Source organism: Nelumbo lutea, chromosome 2 (genome assembly GCF_056320005.1).
Source record: "Nelumbo lutea isolate HS-2025 chromosome 2, American lotus-T2T, whole genome shotgun sequence".
In the NCBI taxonomy this organism is placed as follows: domain Eukaryota; kingdom Viridiplantae; phylum Streptophyta; class Magnoliopsida; order Proteales; family Nelumbonaceae; genus Nelumbo; species Nelumbo lutea.
The window spans coordinates 98,124,482-98,130,596 of record NC_142685.1 but is presented as its reverse complement, the minus strand read 5'-3'; the positions used below and the strand labels follow the sequence as shown (position 1 = coordinate 98,130,596).

General features: G+C 35.9%; 1 pseudogene; it reads right to left on the bottom strand.

Annotated features, from left to right (window-relative positions):
- Nucleotides 1–2,214: 2,214 nt before the first annotated feature.
- On the bottom strand, nt 2,215–5,762 carry LOC148872241 (cuscuta receptor 1-like; annotated as a pseudogene).
- Nucleotides 5,763–6,115: the final 353 nt, after the last annotated feature.

Here is a 6,115-nt window from a genome sequence, read left to right as displayed (position 1 = left end):
CTTTATCTTATCTATAGATAAAGATCAGCCTTCCTAATCAAATTAGGAATTCCTTTAATCCAAATCATTATTTGGATCTGGACTCTTTAAGTGGATAACGATAATCCCATATCTTATTTGTTGATCCAAATCCTAGATCTGCTCCTATTTAATTAATCTAATTAACCTAATTTGAAATGGGCTTTTAGGCCTATTAAGCTTTCAGGCTCACTTCCTCGTTAATGCTATCTATCTTGGCTCTCTTTGTATGGCGTGAGACCCTATCATTTATCTACACATCAGCAACATGGGTTCAGCCTAGCCTCTATTACAAGGCCTAGCTGAATTCACTGTTGAATACAGTGAACCCCTGAGCCCATCACTATGGGATCTTAATGGGCCCAACATTTACACTAAATGGTCATTGGGTCCAGCCATCTTACGAAGCCCCAAGGACTGTAGGAAGATACAAGATTAGCCCATCAGGTATAACTCTTAGCGGTCTTACACTTAACCTCTTAGCCCATAATGATCAAACATTGTCCGACAAGAGAGGACCTCTCCCTTAGCTGCAAGGTACAGTGTTGTACTCTCTACTCACATGGATCACGAGAATTAAAACCTTTTGCAAACATTTTGAAACCATAATATATATGCATATCTCTATAGAAATATATTTTGCAAAAACAAATTTCAATGGTTGAAATCAACTACCGACAATTTAGGTTTCCATCAGAGACTACATCCCCGATCATTCACTTTGTCTGATAAAGGGGCTAATTCTATCACTATGATCACCCACTCAGGTGAATTCTCGGACTATCCCAACATACCCAAGTTTTGACCCCCTCTAAGGATCTTACTAATTGGCATACCAAAGACAACCCAATCTGACACCTAGTGCAGTATCATAATTGAGTCTAGGGGTTAGGTGTAGCATTCCAGTTTTGCCCATCTATCTCTAAGGTCTAGGGCAATATTGGACTTTTGGTCCAGTTTAGGATTTCAAGAAAACCCACACTACATGTACCTCAGGTCTCACCCTAGCAGTTGAGACAAGCCACCCCAAACAACTTAGTGGCACATCAGTGTTAGCCTTGGCAGGATAAATCTCCTCAGATCTATCCAACAACTGTGAAGATTCTAAACTAATATGGGTCTCATATGTGTCCAGTTTAAGGGTATTACACAGAAACACACTACAATAACATGAATCAAATATGTACATTATTCATTTACAATAAATGTCATAATGTACATCATGCTTATTGGAGCTAAGGGTATACATTGTCTAACATGTTTGGATAAGGTAAATCTATTCATGCATTTTTCTATGCGAAGATGAATTAAAAAAATGATGAAAAGGTCCATTTGGAGCTTTTTGAAAATAGCCTAAAACAAGCTTCCTGCATCTTTTCAGGGCTGCAACTTTTGGTAGCTAGATCTTTTCCTAGCCAAACGAGAAAAGACTAAGGACTTCCAAAAAGCCAGCAGTCCGAGCAAAAAGACATGCCAAACGGGGTCTTACTTAGCCACCACTTGGATAAAGAATGGTTTTGTTTTTGAATTAGTTTTAATTATCAAAGATAGCCGATCCTGCGGCAAGGTCGGGGTTGATAAAGAGTTTTTTTGTCACTACAAGAACCCTACAGGATACTGATGCACAGATATGCCTAACATTAAGTGCTCAAAAATGATTGAAATCACCTTGGTTTTTCATAAAACACAAAACAGTAAAATAAAAAAGAATGTGAAACAATAGAAGAAAATCAACAAATTTTAGGGTTGGAGAGGAATTTTAGGGAGTAGACTTAACCAATTATTTCTTAATTGGTAATTATAAGCGATAGAGACTTGAGGAATTTGAGGGTACGTACTCAGCAAATCACATTCAAAGAGAATACAATTCGAGATGTACTGATGAATTCTGAATTTTCTTTTCTTCTGAGAAATCCCGACCTCTCGTTAATTCCATTTCACCAAACTGAATTCTTATTTGGAGCAATGAAATAATACTTTCTCAAAAAAAAAAAAAAAGAAAAAAACTGAATCTACAAGGATGAAGTAGGAGAAATGTATTTCTCAAGTGTATTTTGGTACCACTTCATCATATACAATTGTTAATTAATAAGAAAAAGATAACATTTGTCAAACTATGAGACTTGAGTTGGAATAAAAAGTGATATGTAATCTATATATTTTAAAATCTAAAATATTTATCAAAACAACACTAAGTTAAAATTTGTGGATATTGTCCGTAACAAAGTAGTAAGTAGAGGTAATACAAACATCAATTAGATAAAACCAAACTCGTCGCCAATAGGGGTTTATGTAGAAGACTGCCACCAAACCCAACAACACTATTATATAAAAAACTATAAAGCTTACAACAAAGGTGTCCATGTCCATGCCCATGCCATCAGGAGCTGTTTGCATAGATGGTGGTGCCTTGGAACTATTTGTGCAATTATTCTTCTTTAAGGGTTCTCCACAAAGAAGAGGGTTGCCCTCATAGCTAGATTCCTCGAATGTTGCAAATTCTCCTCTTCTCTCTGGAGTACTTCCGGATAAGTTGTTATGAGCCACATTGAAATTCGACAAAGAGTTTAGCTCAATCATCTGAGGAGGGATCATTCCCGTCAAATTGTTGTAGGAAAGGTCCAAACTCTCTATTTTTCTCAGATTTGAAAAGCTTGGTGGGATTTGCCCATTTAAATAGTTGTGTGACAGGTTCAATGCACGAATATCACTTAAATCTCCAATTTCAGGTGGGATATATTGCCTACTAATTTGTTGCAAGAGAGATCAATTCCAGACATGAGCTCAAGAACAATACCCTTGTAAGTTTCGTACCGGAATTTTGTTGTGAACTCCACTTCTACTTCCACAAGGATGTCTTCAACACCCAGACCATTTTCAAATCCAAAAAACATACTTTTATATGAATATAGCTCATCATATCTGAATATAGTAAGCTCAACTTCTGAATTTCTTCCATTTGAGTTTGATTCTCCTTTAAATGTGATGTTATTTAAGCAAAAATGTATCGCACCTGAGAGAGAGTTGAGAGAAAAGTCTATTATGTTGAGATTTTTCAACTGGCATAATTGAACTAGAATTTGACCTTCAAATTGATTCCTTTTCAAAAGTAGGGCATTTAGAGATGAAAGCCCACCAATCCATTCTGGAATTCCTCCATTTAAGTGGTTATCCCTAATGTCCAATGTCACCAAGGAAGTACTGTTTGAGAATGCATTGGTCATTGGTCCTTCCAACCTATTTTTCTGAAGATGAGGATGTTCCAAATTTTGTGGGCTAAAGCAAGAAGGAATCAAGCCCTAGATATCATTTTCAGAGAGATCCAAATGCTTGAGGTGTTGTAGTTGACAAAACTCACTTGGAATTGATCCTTCAAGATGACTATTATGCATAACAAGAGACCAAAGACTTGATAAATTTCCCAACCATCTAGGTAGTGGACCGGGTATGTTGTTATTACTGATATCTAATTCAAACAATTGTTGGGAACCATGCAACAAGCTATCTGGAAGATTTCCGCCAAAGAGATTGTGATCCAGGTATAACAATGTCAAGCTAGTTAGGTTTGTAATTGTAGAAAGTATTTTTCCATACAAATTATTGTACGATAACTTAAGAAACGCTAAGCTAGAGCTTCCCATGATCAAGTGCTCTGGAATTTGACCTGATAAATTATTATTGGAAAGATCTAGAATCCATAACGATTTCATTTTACCGATGGATGGAGGAATTTTTCCTTCAAAAAAATTTTGTGATAACTTTAAGATTCTCAAATTTGGAAAGATTACACCGATATTTATTGGGATTGAACCAGAGAAGTTATTTTTAGAAAGGATTAAAATAGATAAATTTACACAAGGATGAGGAGGAAGAACAAGAGGGCCTGTAAAGGAGTTATTCATTAGATTTAAGTAGCCTAGTTTGGTATTGTTTTCTAGCAACCAAATGGGAAATTCCCCCCTTAAATTGTTGCTAGAGAGTTGAACTACTCTCAACTCATGCTGGTAGTAGAGGAAACTCGGAAAAGCATCAGTTTTGAATGTGAAACTTGATAAGGCAAGAGACTTTAATTGGAAGGATGGAACCCAGGTTGGATAGTCGTCGGCCTCAACTATTAGCCCGTTATCTTCACATTCAAATGAGTCAAGTTTGGAAAGGTTAGTGAAGGAATGAAATGAAAATGAACCTTGGAAGCGGTTATTTGAAAGAGAAAGGTATTGAAGAGAAGTGAGGCCAGCAATGAATGATGTGTCAAACCTTCCTTCAAATTGATTGTGAGAAAGATCCAATGCACGAAGGGATGTGAGGTTTCCTAGACAATGGTTGGGACTACCAACGAAATCGTTGCATCGAAGATCCAACTCCTGGAGGTTCCTTAGTTTGCACAACCCTACATGGTGATTCAAAGCATATATATGTAAATTAAATAATGATTTTGTCTATAACTAACCATATATTATTTAGAGAGAGCATAAGAAATGACACAAAATAGATCAAAAGATTTTTGATTTGCCAATAATTAACTTACCTTTATGTGGTAGTTGAGTGCCATTGAGTCCAATAGCTGAAGCAATTGATAAGAACTTGAGAGAAATCATTCCCCCCATGTTCTCGAGAAATTTGTTGTTGAGCGTACAAGAAGATAAATCTAATAGCTCCAAGTTTCTGAAAGTATCCAACTCTATAAAGCAAAAAAAATGAGAAATATTAATTTAGAAAATATTTGTGGAGGAGGTTTCCATATATATCATTAATGTAAATCCAAAGTTGCATAAGACTGTACTATGTCCAAGCAATTATATATTAATGAATCTACAATTAACATACCTTCACTGGTAATTGATCCACTCATCAATGGATTTCCATGGAGATGCAATTTCTTAATTACCGGTGCAAACAGGCCAATATACTGTATAATCGTTGTGTCAAAATTGTTGTAATCTAAATGTATTTCCTCCAACTTGTTAATCCTTTTGAGACCTGAAATAAAAGCAGAAAACGTCAACGCAAACTACAACCCGAAGTAATCTCTAGTTGTTGAAACAGGCCCCGCCTTACACCAGCTGAGACCATGATAGACGACCTTCTGTGTACAGACCAAATCAACACAGCCTTTGGCATGCATCAACTTTGTATTTATGATGTGCAACATTATTTTATTTTATAAATATGGATGTGTGATGAATATCACACACGTTACGTAATATGTACCTTGGATCGGTGGAATCTGATTGAATTTATTCCGACTCAAATCCAACCTTTGCAAGTTCTCGAGCCCTGTTAATTCTACAAATTATTCATCAAATTTGATAAAGAAAATTAAAGTTGATTAAGAAATAGATAATCCAACTGCTTAGAAATTCGTGAGAGATTTGAAGGCTTATATACCTTGGATTGCTAGAGTGCCGGTGAATTCATTTTCATTCAAATCTAACATTTGCAGGTTGTTTAGATCACTTAATTCTGACAAGAAAAAGAAAACACCAAACATAAATAAAAATGACAGTTGTGAGTATAATTATATATAAAGATAATATATGTGCCTCATCTGAATTCAATATACCTTTAGCAGGAAAGTTCCCTTTCAATTTGTTCCCACTGAGAGACAGATTCTTGAGGGATTTGAAAGCACCCAAAGACGGTACGATGCTGTTGTTGAAAGCATTCAAACTCAAGTCGAGAACCTCCAGCCTCTTTAATCTACCCAACGGTTCCAGCCGTGCAATAAGAATAAATACATCCATCCATCTCTCTCTCAACGGCTGGATATTACTTATAGGATTGTGGATTTTAGAACGATCACCATCAGATTTTAATAGCTAGCTAGCTGGCTCAATATGTTGTCTTCTCAGTGTGTCCTCAGCATTGTTTTTATTACAACTTACAATTCTAAGCCTATACTCTATTATACCTTGCCAAAATATTAGAAAAAAAAATAATTAAACAACAAGCCTAAACCATATATAATGTGTAACGTGAATATCACCCAAATAAAGTTCCAAATCAACGCGCGGCAACCTTTGATAGACTATCTAGCTCCCTTGATCTCCGAAATTAAAGATGACATAATATGTTGGCAGTCATGCTTTAATTACCT